The 17,383-nt window shown below is 40.6% G+C and overlaps 1 pseudogene; it reads left to right on the top strand.

The window, feature by feature from the left end:
• Positions 1-6,035: 6,035 nt before the first annotated feature.
• Positions 6,036-11,425, top strand: LOC102247290 (annotated as a pseudogene).
• The last annotated feature ends 5,958 nt before the right edge of the window (positions 11,426-17,383 follow it).

The following is a 17,383-nucleotide window of genomic DNA, read 5'->3' as shown; positions in this document are numbered from 1 at the left end:
ATGATGGCTGTTTGCCACTGGTCACACCCCCTTCAGGGTGGGGGTCCCCACTGGGGCGCCTGGCCAGTCTGGATGAGGGGCTGAGGGCCGTTTTCAGACTGGCGGGTGACTGAAGCTCCCAACCTCTCCTTTTTTACTTTTTTTTTAATTCTGGGATTTATTTACCTTCTATGCCTGTCACTGGAGCTGAGAGCTGGCTTTAACTCTGAGGCTTGGCTCCAGCTCTGAGACCTCGGCTGCTGAAAGCAGGTTTCTGGGCTTTGTTTACCTTCTGTATTTGAAACTTTGTTGCGACTCCAGCTCTGAGATCCCGGCTGACTGAAAGCAGGTTTCTGGGGATTGTTTACCTTCTATATTTGCAACAATGTTTCTTAGAGAGCAGCTCAGAGCCCAGCAGCGGCAGGCGGGGAACATTGGCTTCCTCCGTCACTGGAGCAAGCAAGCCTCCTGTTCACTTCAGGGGCCTGGCTGCTGGCCGCCATCTTGGTTGGCAGTTAATAACATATCTCGCTGATTAGCCAATGGGAAGGGTAGCGAAGTTATGGTTAATTACCATGTTTCTCTATTATTAGATAGGATTATACAATAGAATTGTACAGTTTAAGTGGGTGAATTGTGTGGTGTGTGAATTATACTTTATTAAAACTGTTTTTTAAAATCAGATTAAAACTATGTTAACAGTAAAAAGATAAATGGTTTTCAGGGGTTAGGGAGTAGAGAGGGATAAATAGGCAAAGCACAAAAGATTTTTAGGGTGGTGAAATTATTCTGTATGACACTATAATGGTGGATAGATGTCATTATACATTTAAGACAGCATGGAGGGACCTGGAGAGTATTATGCTGAGCAAAATAAGTCAATCAGAGAAAGACAAGTATCACATGATCTCACTCATATGTGGAATCTACAGAACAAAATAAACTAATGAACAAAATAAATCCAGAGACAGAAACATGGAACAGACTGATGAATCTCAGAGGGAAGGGGGTCAGGGGCAGGAAGAGATTAGCCAAAGAACTTGTATGCATATTATGCATAACCCATGGACACTGACAATAGTGCAGTGAAGGCGTGGGGGAGGGTAGGAGGAGTAGAGGGCGGTCAATTGGGGGAAGGGGGACATCTGTAATACTTTCAACAATAAAGATAAACTTTAAAAAAATCTTAAATGGTGAGGTGGGCAGAGATTTAGGATAAGAAGAATATTGAAAGACGGTGACTTGGGTATGAAGCAGGGACTATTTTATGTGTCAGGCACTGTGTTGCATGCTTGAATTTATAGACAAAAACACAAGATATTTGCTTTCAAGGAGTTTACAGACTATTGGGAAAATGAACACACAATTATAAGTCAATCTTTTTCATCTAGAGTAGGAGAATAACATATGCAAGAAGACCATGTTGTCACATACGCCAGTGTCTTCTTCACCATAAGTTTTGGTGAGTTATTCTGTGTGTTCTCCAAGAAGGGTTTACTTATTTTTTTCCACGACTGAAGTGTTCTTAGGAGCTCTAGGTCCAAAATGTCTAAATTGACAGCTTCCCCCCACACGCCCAAATGAGGCCACAAGCCTCCAACAAATCCATGTGTTTATACGTAAGTGTCTCCCACTGGCTTGTTCTATCCAGGATTTTATTTCTGAGTAACTGCCACATATCTAGTCTCTCACCTCTTGCCTAATGTGGATTAACTTCCTATGCAACTGGGAGGAAGACTCTTCACTCTGGATGTTATCAAATGAAGGAGCATCCTTGGCTCCACTCTGTCTCCCAGCATCTGCTTCCAGAATCCCAGCAGATTTAACTTCTCATCCTCTGCTTATCTGAAAGAAAAGATAAAGCAAGAAATTATTTTCCATAGATTCTGATGTGATAATAGATTCAAATTCTACTTGAAGCAAAAAGGGAAAAGTGGCAAGCTTATTTTGTTTCTATATGTTGTAATCAAAGTGTAAATAACAAAAAATAAAATACATAGATAACAAAAACAAAACAACAACAACAAAAGAAACAAACAAAAAAAAGAAAATAACATTCCTCTTCTTAGATGGAGTATTAGGATATGTTGGAACTAAGATTTTTAAATCCTAGGTTAAAAAACTTATTTCAAATTTTCCTCTAGCTTCTTATCTCCCAGTTCCTTTCTGGCTGGCATAGTGACTTGTTACAGAGTATGTTTAATGGACACCAGAGGGTTTTAGTAGTAGTTGGTAGCACCTACAACTAATACTAATATCAGTTTGGGAAAACTGATAATTTGGGGGAAGCATGTAGGCAGGAAATTACAAACCTTTTTGGTTTCACCAAAATGACCTGAAAAAGTAACATTATATTGAGGCCAGGATCACTTCAATGGAAGATTGTGTATTTATCAGAGCTACTACAAGAAGTTTTTGGGTGAAGCTGTTACCTCTAGGGCAGTGGTCGGCAAACTCATTAGTCAACAGAGCCAAATATCAACATTACAACGATTGAAATTTCTTTTGAGAGCCAAATTTTTAAAACTTAAACTATATAGGTAAGTACATTGTTATTAACTTAATTAGGGTACTCCTAAGGCTTAGGAAGAGCCACACTCAAGGGGCCAAAGAGCCGCATGTGGCTCGCGAGCCGCAGTTTGCCGACCATGGCTCTAGGGCAGTGATGACACCTATGACACGCGTGTCAGAGGTGACAGGCGAACTCATTTTTTTGGTTGATTTTTCTTTGTTAAATGGCATTTAAATATATAAAATAAATATCAAAAATATAAGTCTTTGTTTTACTATGGTTGCAAATATCAAAAAATTTCTATATGTGACACGGCACCAGAGTTAAGTTAGGGTTTTTCAAAATGCTGACACGCTGAGCTCAAAAAGTTCGCCATCACTGCTTTAGGGGAACCATTTTTAAGAGCTGGGTTATGAATATAAGAGAAAGCACAACTAGTATTTTTTTCTTCTCATGTGAAAACCCTCCAGTCAAGGGTCCTTACAAAATATTTGAAAGTATAATATATACAACAAGGGCCTCTTTGTGTTCATCTCGTTTGGGATCTCTGCACTTCCTGGACTTGTATGTCTGTTTCCTTTACCAAGTTAGGAAAATAATGACAATTTCTGTCATTTTTTTCAAATGTTTTCAATTTCTTGCTCTGTCTCTTATCCTTCCAGCACCCTTATGATGTGAATGTTGGTATACTTGAAGATGTCCCAGGGGGTCCTTACACTATCCTCATTTTTTAAATTATTTTTTTCCTTTTGCTGTTCTGATGGGGTGTTTTTTGCTTCCTTATGTTCCAAATTGTTGATTTGATTCTCAGCTTCATCTACTCTACTGTTGATTCTTTATTTCAGTTAGTGTAGCCTTCATTCTTAACTGGGTCTTTTTAAAATATATATTTATATATTTATTGATTTCAGAGAAGAAAGGAGAGGAAGAGAGAGACAGAAACATCAATGATGAGAGAGAATCATTGATCAGCTGCCTCCTGCAAGACACGCACTAAGGCTCAAGCCCACAACCTGGGCATGTGTCCCAACTGGGAATCAAATCGTTACCTCTTGGTTCATAGGTCGACACTCAACCACTGAGCCACGCTGGGATAATTGGCTCTTTTTAATGCTGTTGAGGTCCTCACTATGTTCCTTTAGCATCCTTATAACCAGTGTTTTGAGCTCTGCATCTAGTAGATTGCTTATCTCCATTTTGGTAAGTTCCTTTTCTGGAGTTTTGTTCTATTCTTTCATTTGGGACATGTTTCTTTGTCTCCTCATTTTGGCCACCTCCCTGTGTTTGTTTTTACATATTAGGTAGAGCTGCTACATCTCCCAGGCTTAGTAGCATGGCCCAATGTAGTAGGTGTCCTACAGGGTCCAGTGGAACAAGCTCCCTGATCACCCCAGCTGGGCACTCAAGGTGCACCCTCATGTGGACTGTACACCCTCCTGTTGTAGTTGAGCCTTGATTGCTGTTGGCACATCAATGGGAGGGATCAACTTATCCCAAGCTGATCAGCTGCAAGGACTGGCTGTGACCAATGACCACCAACCTCCAACCACTTTGGAAGATCAGTTATGACAGAGACCCACCACACAGTGTAGGACTTACTTAAGCAGGGCTCTGGTACCCACCGAGTCTGTCCTTGAGTGTGTCACTTATGGAGGTGGTGCTTCAAAGTGGTCTGAAGCTGTCTGAGATATGGCACCTGGCTCTGGGTCCTCCCACAAGGTACAGGCCAAGGTCAGACTTCACCTGTATTCTGCCTGGAGCCACCTGGCATAAATTACAAAGCAATTTGCAGATGGCTGCTTCCTGTGCTGGGCTTGGAGCTGCCCGGGCAAGACCAAGCTGTGAACCAAGACTGGTTGCTGAGAGTGCCGGGCCTGGGGCCACTTAGCTAGAGTTATGGGGCTCGCTAAGGCCAGTTGCTGCTCATTTGAGAGATTTTAGGAAAATCTGAAGCCTGAGCCAAGATAGTCCATTCCTATGTTAAAACCACTGGAAACAGCTTGGGTGGGCCTGAAAGTTGGGTGGGGCAGGGCCTAAGGGAGTCACCATGGTGGGGAAACAGAGTGAGCCAAGTTGACGGAGTCTCAGATATGGCACCTGTCTGCTGGCTCTCTGGGAGGAGGGCTCATCAAAGGAACAATGGCCTCTGTCATTACATCTGTCTGGGAGAAAGTTGCCCCTCCAGCTCTTGCCCTGATACCAAACAATTTAGTTCTTCCCCATATGTCTCTGGTGTCTTTCAAGCTGCTGTCCCCACACTGGAGCTCAGGGGGAGTGAATCTGAGTAACTCCGTGCACAGGCCCTTTAAGGGGAATTGCCTGGGACTCCAGCTACCTTAGCCTCAATTCCTGTTGGTTTTTACAGCCAGATGTATGGGGACTTCTCTTCCTGGGACTGGAATCCTGGGCTGGGGGTGTGTGGTGTGGGACTGGGATCCCTTGCTCTTCAGGGGGGACCTCTACAGCCAAGGTATCCCTCCTGATTTTTATCTGCCACATGTGGGTGTGGGACCAGCCCTTCCACCCCTTCACCCTTCCATCCCTCCTACCAGTCTTGATGTGGCTTCTTCTTTAATTTCATAGTTGAAGGACTTCCATTCAGCTTAATTTCAGGCAGTTCTGAATGATGGTTGTTCTGTAGTTTAGTTGTAATTTTGATGTGTTTATGCAAGGAGGTGAGCACCGTGCTTACCTACACCACCATCTTGGCTGGAAGTCTCCATGTATTTTGTATTAAGGTTAAATCTCCCTACACAGCTCAACTTATCCCAAGTGCTGTGTAAATTCAGCCATGTGCTCTCACCCCTTATGATCCTGATATGCTCAGCATTGCTGGAGTAAATATCACAGTCCTGAAGATTGGAGCTACTGCAAAATTAGCATTCCCAAACTCAGCTGGTTTTGCTGTACTGTTCTGAAGGCTTTTACTTATTTGTTGTCAACTCTTTCTCACTCTCATGTTTACCTCTTCTGGGAACTTGCCATTTTTCTTAAGTCTTCTACTGGCGCCTTCTTACTGTCTTGTGAACCTGTCTTCTACTTCAGAGAACACACTGGTCATTGAGCGAGAAATTTTCTCTCTCTACTTCCAAGATGACTAATGGTGACCCCCATCTTTATACTTTTCTCTTCAGACTCAGGCCTTCCTGTCTAAGGCTCACTCTTCTACCATTTTTTTTTCTTACTTAAATCAATGAATTTGATGGTTTACAAAAATGATACAGGCTTATGAAAAGTTAAACAATATAAGAAATAAGAAAAAGCACTCTCTATCTTGCTCTTGATGGCCTCCTCTCTATTTCCCCATGACCTTGTTGCATCAACTATCCTTTTCTCCTGTATATTCATTCTTTTCCTCTCCATTACTTCCTTCTTTCCTATTGACAAATATACTCAAATCCTCAATCCAGAAAAAAACGTTCTGCCTATTCTAAAACTATAATTGCCCTCTTTCCTTTCACTCTGATTTTTTGGATAAATTTGTCAAAACATTGACACTGCCCTTCCTTACCTCCCGTTTGTTCTCTTCTCAACACACTATAAGATGTCTTCTACCTCGCCTACTCTAACAAAGGAGACTTCAAGTAGGTCAGTACTGCTGCTTACTTCTCTGACTTTGGTGAACTTTGGACAGCACTGAGAAGTAGCAAGTGGCAAGTGACTGAAGATGAGGATAAGGCGGGTAAGGGCTAGGACTGCTGGGGACTGCTACCCCCATCAGTGCTGTGGTTATTGGAGAAGAGCCCTGTAGGGCTTCAAATAGATTTTTTTATTTTTTTAAAAAAATATATTTTTATTGATTTTTTTTTTTTTTACAGAGAGGAAGGGAGAGGGATAGAGAGTTAGAAACATCGATGAGAGAGAAACATTGATCAGCTGCCTCCTGCACACCCCCTACTGGGGATGTGCCTGCAACCAAGGTACATGCCCTTGACCGGAATCGAACCTGGGACCCTCCAGTCCGCAGGCCGACGCTCTATCCACTGAGCAAAACCGGTTAAGGCTCAAATAGGTTTTAAGAAAATGTAATAGAATTTCATTTTAAGCAGATAACTATGGTGGATGAGAATAAAATGGGAATTGGCCAAGATCCAAGGCTGGGAGACGGGTGAGGATTCAATTGTTATGCTATGTACAAGATGATGAGGGCTTGAACTAGGGCACTTGTAGGGTTGGAGAAGATGGATTCTAGATATCTTTAGAAGAGTAGAATAAAACATTAGTGAGAAGTAAGATATGTACATGTTGGTGGTGGCAGTTGATCAAGAGGATGACTTCCAGGTTTCTTGCTTGACCTGGAAGGAAAACAATACTACCAACTAAGATAGAGAATATAGGAGGAACAGGTTTGGTGGTCAGGGTGACAATAAGTTTAGTTTGAGACATGTTCAGGGACATTAAAGAAGAGGTGTTCATTAGGCAAAGGGATATAAGAATTTGAAGCTCACAGGAGAGATAAAGCAGAAAATAGATATTTAAGAACTATCAGTACTTAGGTAATATTTAAACACATGGGAATGTATGAGATTGCTTAGGGAGATTATAACAAGGGGAATAGGCTAAGGTTGGTACCCAAGGGAATGTTTAGAGGATGGGTTAAGGATAGTCCAGGAAGGAGATTTTTATCCTTGGTTCTTTTTTGGTCTTACTTATACATTTTATGTGAGAAATCTCATCTACACCAATGCCTTTAAGTATCCTTTTCTTTCAAGATTCAATTTAGAATTTCTAACTGCCTACTGGACTCTTCTTCCCTAAAGGTTTTAGACTTAGCCCCTCAGACTTAGATTTTCACCTCAAATAGCATCATCATCAACAATAATAAAAATTAACAGTAGGGATGTTTATTGAGCATTTACTACAAGTTCAGTACTATTCTAAATGCTTTATATATTTAACTCATTTTATTTCTCACAACAAGTTGATGAAGTGATATATTATCTCCATTTTCCAGATGAGGAAATTGACACATGGAAAGGTAAGTAACATGCCAACGGTCACACAGCTAGTTAGTAGCTATGCCTGAATTTGAACCCAAGAAGTCTGGCTATAGACACAATGCTCTTAACCATTGTGCTCTACTCCTTTCTTAAGCTTCTTTGCCATCTTATGTTCTCAGTTTCAGTTAATGTCACCATCACTCTGGTTTTCTCTCTCCCTCTCTTTTTAAAAATATGCTTTTATTGATTTTAGTGAGAGGGTAAGGGAGAGGGATAGAGAGATAGAAACATTGATAAGAGAGAGACATAAATTGGCTGCCTCCTGCATGCCCCCACTGGGGATTGAGCCCACAACCTGGGCATTGTGCCCTGACTGTGAATCGAACTGGGGACTTCTTCGTTCATGGGTCAATGCTCAACCACTGAGCCACACTAGCTGGGCACCATCCCTCTGGATTTCTAAGCTAGCAAATTTACTGTCATCTCCTTGAATTATCCCTATTTATGACCCTGAACAACATTACACACACTGTTATTTTACCTCTCCTCTAGACTCTTTTTTAGAAAAATTCTCACCTGAGGATATTTTTTCCATTGCTTTTCAGAGAGAGTGAAAGAGAGGGAAGGAAGGAAGGGGAGGGAGGGAGAGAGAGAAATACCGATATGAGGCACATCAATGGGTTGCCTCCCACATGCACCCTGACCAGGGAGTGGGGAGCAAGCCCACAATCCAGGTATGTGCCCTTGACCAGGAATAGGACCCTTCCATGCATAGGCTGATGCTCTAACCAGCAAGCAACACAGGCTAGGGCTCTAACCTCTTTTTAATTCAAAACCCTTATCTACTCTTACTACAATAGCCACCTCTGTGGTCTTCCTCCCTCCTATCTCTTCTCCATTCCAGTTTTCTTCTACACTTTGCTGTCATTACTATCATTTGTTTGCTTAAAAGTCTCTGTTGGGGTTCCTTAAAAAGTTAATCTCTCTCTCTCTCTCTCTCTCTCTCTCACTGGGTTCCTGGCTCTGTGACAGGGGAGAAACTCCCCTGCACCCATGTGGCTTATGGTCATGTGGGACTTCACACATGGACTAATGGACTTTAATTAGCTTGGATGCTGAGCTACACCAAGCTGCAACATAGAACAGAAGCTCTGGACACTGGCCTGCTTTTGGCTCTCCTGGAACCCCAGCTGCACCTTTTCCAGGACTGAAAAGGGGGCATGGGACTTTGGAACCTGAGACAAAGAAGGAGAGTGGCCTGATGAAAGCTGTGCTTTAGGAAGATTTTTCCAACAGCTGTGTATCAGATATACTGGGAAACAATAAAGGGAGACCAGCTAGGAGTCTGTCATAGTAATCCATGTGTGAAGCAATGAGATCCTGGATGGTTGTGGCCCCAATAGCACTGAAGAAGGATGTGTAAATGAAACACATTATGATGGAATAAATGAGAGATCTATTTTTGAAACTGTATCCAAAGATGAGGCCAAGACTTTACCTGAAAGACTGGAGGAATTGTGGTACCACTAATGAGAATGGGATGTTTGAGAAGAGGAGCCAATTTTCAGGATAAATAATCTATTCTGAATTATTGAAAGTTCGAAATAGCTGTGGCTTGGTGTAAGATGCTGATTCTCTGAATTTGTCATCTTCCTAAGATACAATCAGGAACTAGACAATACTGGAACTGTGTGTATAATATATATATTATAATGCCATTTATTTCTTCACTCAACACTTATTTACTTGTAGTCTGGTGAGATTAGAGTGCGAGAGTTTGGCAGGGTAGGGGTGCAGTTGCAGATGTGCTAGAAAGAAAGAAATTTGTCAAGGAGATCCTTGCATGGTGTACTAAGGAGTTTTGACTTTATTTTGTAAGTAACGAGGAGCCATCAAAAGCTGTATGAGCCAACAAAGTAGTATAATCAAATCTTTTTTTCAACAGTAGATTGTTTGTTTCTCGTGGACAGTGACCATGTAATATTTATGTTTGATCAAGTTACTGGGGGTGACATATTACCTTTGTTTATTAAACATCTACTATCGTCCAGTTACTGTGCTAAAGGTAGTGGTAAGTAACAGACCCACTTGCTACTCGCAAACAACAAACAAAAATGTACCTAGAATCTATCTCCATTTCTACTGCTACCATACCAGTCCAAGTTGATAAATTCTACTTGGGTTATTTTGATAGCCTATTCTCTCTGCTTCCACTTTTGACCTTCTACAATTTTTTTTCAGAGTAGATACAGTGATCTTTTCAAAATGGTAAGGACTGCCCTAGCTGGTTTGGCTCAGTGGATAGAGCTTCAGCCTGTGGTTCTGGGTTCGATTTCAGTCAAGGGCACGTACCTCAGTTGCAGGCTCAATCCCCCGGCCCTGGTTGGGGTGCATGTGGGAGGCAACCAATCAATATATCTCTTTCACATTGATGTTTCTCTCTGTCTCTCCCCATCCCTTCCACTCTCTCTAAAAATCAATGGAAAAATATCCTTGAGTGAAGATTAACAACAGCAAAAAAGGGTAAGGACTTATGCTTCTGGTTCCAATGGAATAACTGGATTTACCCTTTGCCCTTAAACGGCTACTAAACTAGACTCCTTCCCCAGACTCCTTGCTAGTCTGTCCATAGGAGGTCCTTGTCACCGTCCCCTTGCCTCCTCCAGCTCCCAGAGCCCTATAAGTCTTAGTTATTCATGAGTGCATCTCCATTCACATTGGCCAGGCTGATGTCCAGGTCTACAATGCCTGCTGGGAGCTCTACTGCCTGGAAACAGCATCCAGCCAGATGCCAAGTGACGAGACCATTGGGAGGGGAGAGAAGATAACTCCTTCAACACCTTCTTCAGTGAGACAGGCACTAGCAAGCATGTGCCCAGGGCAGTGTTTGTAGACCTAGAACTCACAGTCATTGATGAAGTTTGCACTGGTACCTACCGCCAGCTCTTCCATCCTGAGCAGCTCATCACAAGCAAGGAAGATGCTGCCAATAACTATGCCCATGGACACAGCACCATTGGCAAGGAGATAATCAACCTCGTCCTGGACCTAATTTGGAAACCGGCTGATCAGTGCACAGGTCTTCAGGGCTTCTTCGTTTTCTACAGCTTTGGTGAGGGAACTGGTTCTGGGATCACCTCCCTCCTGGTGGAATAGCTCTCTGTCAATTATGGTAAGAAGTCCAAGCTGGAGTCTTCCATTTACCCATCCCCGTAGGTTTCCACAGCCATAATTAAGCTCTACAACTGCATCCTCACCACCCACACCTCCCTGGAGCACTCTGATTATACCTTCATAGTTGATCATGAAACCATCTATGACATCTGTCATAGAAACCTTGATTTTGAAAGCCCAAATCACACTAACCTTAATTGCCTTATTAGCCAGATTGTGTCCTCTACTACTGCTTTCCTCAAATTTGATGGAGCCCTGAATGTTGCTTTGAGAGAATTCCAGACCAACCTGATACCCTATCCCTGAATCCACTTCCCTCTGGCCACATATGTCCCTGTCACCTCTATTGAGAAAGCCAACCATGAACAGCCTTCTGTAGAAGACATCACCAATGTATGCCTTGAGCCAGCCAACCAGATGGTGAAATGTGATCCTCGCCATGGTAAATACATAGCTTTCTGCCTATTATACTGTGGTGATGTGGTCCCCAAAGATGTCAATGCTGCTATTGCCACCATCAAGACCAAGAGTACTGTCCAGTTTGTGAACTGATGCCATACTGGCTTCAAAGTTGGCATTAATGACCAGCCTCACATTGTGGTACCTGGTGAAAACCTGGCTAAAGTACAGCGAGCCATGTGCATGCTTAGCAACAACACACTGTTGCTGAGGCCTGAGCTCACCTGGACCACAAGTTTGACCTGATGTATGTCAAGCGTGCCTTTTTCACTGGTATGTGGGTGAGGGCATGGAGGAAGGAAAGTTTTCTGAGGCTCATGAGGACATGGCTGTCCTTGAGCAAACTTCAGAGATAATGTGAGAGGCTGAAGGTGAAGAATATTAATCTGTGTGCTATAATGTTACACTCTGATGTCTTGGGACTGTCTTGTTTCTGTTGTTCTGTGTGTCTCTAACTTGACAATTAAAGTGATGCTTTTTAAAAATAAAAACTACAAAACTGGACAAATATATGAAGCAACAGTTAAGAGAGAGGGAGCCTAGCTAGAGCTTAATAGTTTCTCTGCATTCTCTCCATTTAGGAGGCAGCTGAGAATTCAGGAAGGCTGAAATGGCTAAAATTCACAGGACACAATACCAAAGAGGAGAAACTTGCACATAAAGAGAATGAGAGAGAGAGAGAAAGAGAGAGAGAGAAAGTGAAGGAGAAGGAGAAGGAGAAGGAGAAGGAGGAGAAGGAGAAAGAGAAAGAGAAAGAAGGAGAAGAGTATTTCCTCAGTGAAAGGTTCGGAGTGGGCCGGGGTCGCGCACCAATGACATGAGGCTGTAATGTATCAAAGAAGCTTTTATTTCAGGTGCCTGGGTGCAGACACAGAAAGGAATCAGTGGAGAGTAAAGGGAGGGGGAAGGCTTTTATCAGCTATTGCTGGCTGCAAGCAGTTCGGCTGACATAAGGGTCTGGTCCTTCATTCCTCCCATGCCAGATGTCTTCTGGTTATCTGAGCTGTGCTGTGTTCAAGACTGCAAGCTTTTTGCAAGAATTCTGCTAAGCACAATAAATTTTCTCTGTCCTGTTTTATTCTCTTTAACCCTTTCATTCAGTAGTGGTGACATATTTGTTCTAGACTAAAGGTTGCTCTAGTGCTGCCTAACGAAACTTAAGAGAAAGCCTTGAAAGGATTAAACTGTTTCTAACTAACTTAACTCTATCCTGAACAAATCTCATAAGTATTTAAAGAAACGATAAAGAAAAAAAAATCCAACACCAAATAGCATAAGATCCACAATGCTGTGCATCCAATAACATATGATCAAGTATACAAAGCAGGAAAATATGAGCCAAATCAATCAACAGATACAGACCCAGAAATAACACAGATAATAGAATTAATAGATAAGGAATTAAAACAGCTATTATGAATATACACTATTTGTTCAATAAGGTAGAGGAAATATGATTGTGTTGAGGAGAGACATGGAGGATATAAAAAAGATAGATTAAACTTCTAGATAAAATAAATACAATATATGAGAAAAATACACTTGATCTGATTAACAGATTAGACATTACTGAAGAAAATATTACTGAACATGAAAACGCGGCAATGGGAACTATCCAAAATTAAACACATAGAGAAAAAAATGACTAGGGGAGCAATTAAAAGAGCATCAATGTGCTGTGGGATAACTTCCAGTGGTCTGAACTTGGGAAAAATATTAAAAGTAGAGATAGAGCCTGGCTTGTGTGGCTCAGTGGTTGAGCATTGTTGACCTATGAACCAGGAGATCATGTTCAATTCCCAGTTGGGACACATGCCCAGGTTGCAGGCTTGATCCCCAGAAGAGGGTGTATAGGAGGCAGTCGATTGATGATTATCTCTCATCATTGATGTTTCTGTCTCTCTCCCTCTTTCTTCCTTTCTGAAATCAATAAAAATATATTAAAAATAGAAATAGAAATAATTATAATAGGTAGTATTTGAAGCCTTTTCAAAGGGGAAAAATAGTACCAGAAAAACAGAAGATGGCCAATGACAAAATGTTGGGAGAATGGCTTTGTTTAAGTAGGGGATACCTTTCTGCAGTGTACATTAGCAGATTTCAGAATATCTGATTTCAAAATTTTTAATTGACAACAGATGCTCAGCCTTCACAGCCAGATTTTTTGAAAAATAATTGTATATTCACAATGCCACTGCTTGTATACTAGGTTGTGAAGATATAGAGTATAAGAAAAATTTGATGGTGCAGGGAGTATGTCCCAGGCAGAGGGAGCAGTGTATAGATAAGCACAGTAGTGTGCATAAGTATAGTATTTGGGGAGACCTTCAAGTAGTATGTTATTACTGTGTAAGGATTCTGTAATGGAGTAGCAAGAAATGAGGCTGCAAAGATCAACATGGGCCAATGGAGAATCATGGCAGGGTTTTAAGCAGAGAAGTTATATAATAACATGTATATTTTAGAAAGAGCCATCCTGGTGGCAGTGCAGAAAATGGATTGGAGGGAAGCAATCTAAGTCAGGGAGATCAGTTAGATTTTAAGTAGAGCACTCATGGTTAAATTTTCATTTTAGAGAATTCACTCTGGTGGCTATGTGAAAACTGGATTGGTAGAGGAGGCAAAACTGGAAGTTTAAAGATCAGTTAGAATAATTCGGGCAAAAATTTCAGAGCTTGAGTACACACAGTGTCAGTGAATTCCATTTAATATAATTAACCTACCAAAACAAACATCATAGCTTAGTCTAGCCTACCTTAAATGTGCTGAGAACACTTATCTTAGTCTAGTGTTGGGCAATGTCATCTAATGCAAAGCCTATTTTATAATAAAGAGTTGAATTTCTCATGTAAATTATCATGCACATCACTTTCGCACCATTGTAAAATAAAAAAATTGTAAGTTGAACCATCATAATTGAGGGGCTGTCAGTATACCAGTACAGCAGGAGTAGGGAACGACTGGCCCAAAATCATTTGGTCTGGCCCTGCCAAGACATTAGGGGTGAGTTAATTAAATGTTTGACCAAATATAGAAGGCTAATTCTTAAGTTGATAATTTTGTATGGCCTGTGAATGATGTTATAAATATTCAAATGGCCCTTAACAGAAAAAAGGTTCCTCACCCCTGGTATAAGGGTGTTCCCCCAAAATGTATACACACTTTAATAGCTGATAGCTCAGTTTTGAAAATGAAATATATTTTGCCCAGCCGGTGTGACTCAGTGGTTGAGCAACCCATTAACCAAGAGGTCATGGTTTGATTCCTGATCAGGGTACATACCCGGGTTGTGGGCTCCATCCCCAGTAGGGGGCATGCAGGAGGCAGCCGATCAATGATTCTCTCTCATCATTGATGTTTCTATTCCTATCTCCCTCTCCCTTCCTCTCTCTGAAATCAATAAAAACATATTTTTAAAAAAGAAAATGGAATATATTTTAATAAACACTGCCTTTATAATTATTCAAAATGTGTATATACATTTTTGGGGACACCCTGTATATAATTACCTTATATTTTTCATCCAGATTTCCCAAATGAAATATTTTACTTACCACATTTTTTAAAAAAATATATATTTTATTGATTTTTTACAGAGAGGAAGGGAGAGAGATAGAGAGTTAGAAACATCGATGAGAGAGAAACATCAATCAGCTGCCTCCTGCACACCTCCTACTGGGGATGTGCCCGCAACCCAGGTACATGCCCTTGACCGGAATCGAACCTGGGACCTTTCAGTCCGCAGGCCGACGCTCTATCCACTGAGCCAAACCGGTTCTGGCTTACTTACCACATTTGCTTTATTATTCCACCCTCTCTTCCTATCCCTCCTCCTTTTCCTCCTTTCTTCTCTCCCGCCTACCTCCCTTCCCCCATTTATTTCTGGATCATGCAAATTATAGACATAATGCCCTTCTGCCCCTAAATATTTCAGAGCATTTTTCCTAAAAGCAAGGACATTCTCTTAATATAACTACAGTACAATTATCAAAATCAGGAAATTAACATCAATACAATACCCCTATCTAACCTACAGATCTTATTCAAATTTTACCATTTATCGCACGAAAGCCCTTTATAGAAAAAAAAAGTCTAGTCCAGGATAATAGATTACACTGAATTGACATGTCTCTGTTAGTTGCCTTTTTGAAAACTGAGCCCTACCCGTTTTGGCTCAGTGGATAGAGCATTGGCCCACAGACTGAAGGCCCCCAGGTTCGATTCTGGTCAAAGGCACATACCTCATTTGCAGGCTCAATCCCCATGCAGAAGGCAACCAATTGAGGTGTCGCTCTCACACTGATGTTTCTCTCTGTGTGTCTCTCCCCCTCTACTCTCTCTAAAAATCAATGGAAAAATATCCTCAGGTGAGGAGTGACACACACACACAAATTAAAATAAATAAAAATTGAGGTGAAATTCACATAACACTATTTTTAAAATCTTTATTGTTGAAAGTATTACATATGTCCTCTCCCCGCCACCATTGACACATAATACTACTTTAAAAATTTTGTTGACTACCCACCTTGACTTGTCTAGTTAGAAAGTTATGATAGCACACTATAGCAAACTGACAACATAAATCAACACATAACACTATTTCAAAGTGAACAATCCGATGGCATTTAGTATATTCACAATGCTATGCAACACCACTTCTATCAAATTCCAAAACATTTTTATTACCCCAAGTAAAATCCATATACTTTAAGCAGTATCTTGCCCCTACTGCCGATGCTCAGCCCCTGACAACCACCAGTCTGCTTTCTGTCTCTGTGGATTTGGCTATTCTGGATATTTTATACAAATGGAATCATACAATATATGACCTTTTGTGTCTGGCTTCTTTCACTTAGCTTATGTTTTCAAGATCCATGCACATTGTAGCATATATCAGTTCTTCATTCCCTTTTATGGCTGAATAATAATCCATTGTATGGATATACCACATTTTGTTTATCCTTCATCTATTGAGGTACGTTTGGGTTGTTTCCACCTTTTAGATATTGTGAATACTGCTGCTTTGAACATGTGTTCAAGGTTTTGTTTGAACACCTATTTTCAGCTCTTTTTGTATATACCTAGAAGTGTAATTGCTGGATCGTATAGTAATTCTATGTTTAAAATTTCAAGGAACCTCCAAATTTAGTTTCTTTTTATCTGGGACAGTTTCTCAGCCTTTGTCATTCATTTTGAAGAGTACAGACCAGTTATTTTGTAGAATATCCCTCATTTTGGATTTGTCTGGTGTTTCCACATTATTAGATTCAAGTTATGCATTTTGGAAAAGAATACAAAGAAGTAATTTGTGTCTTTCTTAGTGTATCATGATATCTACTTGTGCCATTACTGGTGATGCTAACTTTGATTAATTGGTTAAAGTAAAGTCGGCCAGACTTCTCTACTGTAAAGTTACTATTCTTCCCTTTGCAACTAATAATTCATAGAAGGATATTTAGAAACTATCTTGTTTCTCATCAAACTTTCATCCACTAGTTTTAACATTGATGATTCTTACCTAAAACATTGCACATGTTTTTTTTTCCCAACACCTGATCTTTATTTTATGCTGGTATTGTGAAAGCTATGACTAAGTTTGCCTTCTTGGGAAGATACACCTTAATCGCAGATAACTTTATGCTAGTTTAGGAACGTTTAGGGACTTGAAGAGAAAAAAGGTTAACAATTAGTGTAAGGGAAAGCAGATACATAATTTATCTCCTAACTTCATTGGCATTCATGTCACTTCACTGTTGTATAGAATCCATTTGGAAATTACTCATTAATGTTATTGCACTGTAGGTTTTTAATGATATATCACACCTAATATACATAGTACAAATTACACAGATGCACATAAGGGAGCACAGGTTCTTGGTGATTTTTATTAAAACTTTGAGTCCCCAAAACAAAAAGCAAACAAACATACAAAAAACTCCCAGTACCACTGTACACTGCTGTATCCCACTAATGGTGTATAGACTGCTGGTTGAGAGAGACTCAGAGAGATAAGGAGATAGTTGCTCAGTGGTTAGAGTATTGGCCCATGGACTGAAGGGTTATGGGTTCGATTCCCAGTCAAGGATACGTACCTCAGTTACAGGTTCGATCCCCGGCCTTGGTTGGGGAAATCAATGGAAAAAATAGCCTCGGGTGAGGATTAACAAATAAATAAATAAATAAATAAATAAATAAATATTAGTTGACTATATGTCAGGCTTTATTTCTAGATTCTTTTTAAAAATATTTTATTTTATTTTATTTTTTAATTCTTTATTAGTTAAGGTATTACAAATGTGTCCTTATCCCCCCCATT

This window comes from Myotis brandtii, unplaced genomic scaffold (genome assembly GCF_000412655.1).
Source record: "Myotis brandtii unplaced genomic scaffold, ASM41265v1 scaffold481, whole genome shotgun sequence".
In the NCBI taxonomy this organism is placed as follows: domain Eukaryota; kingdom Metazoa; phylum Chordata; class Mammalia; order Chiroptera; family Vespertilionidae; genus Myotis; species Myotis brandtii.
This window is presented reverse-complemented; position numbering and strand designations above follow the sequence as displayed.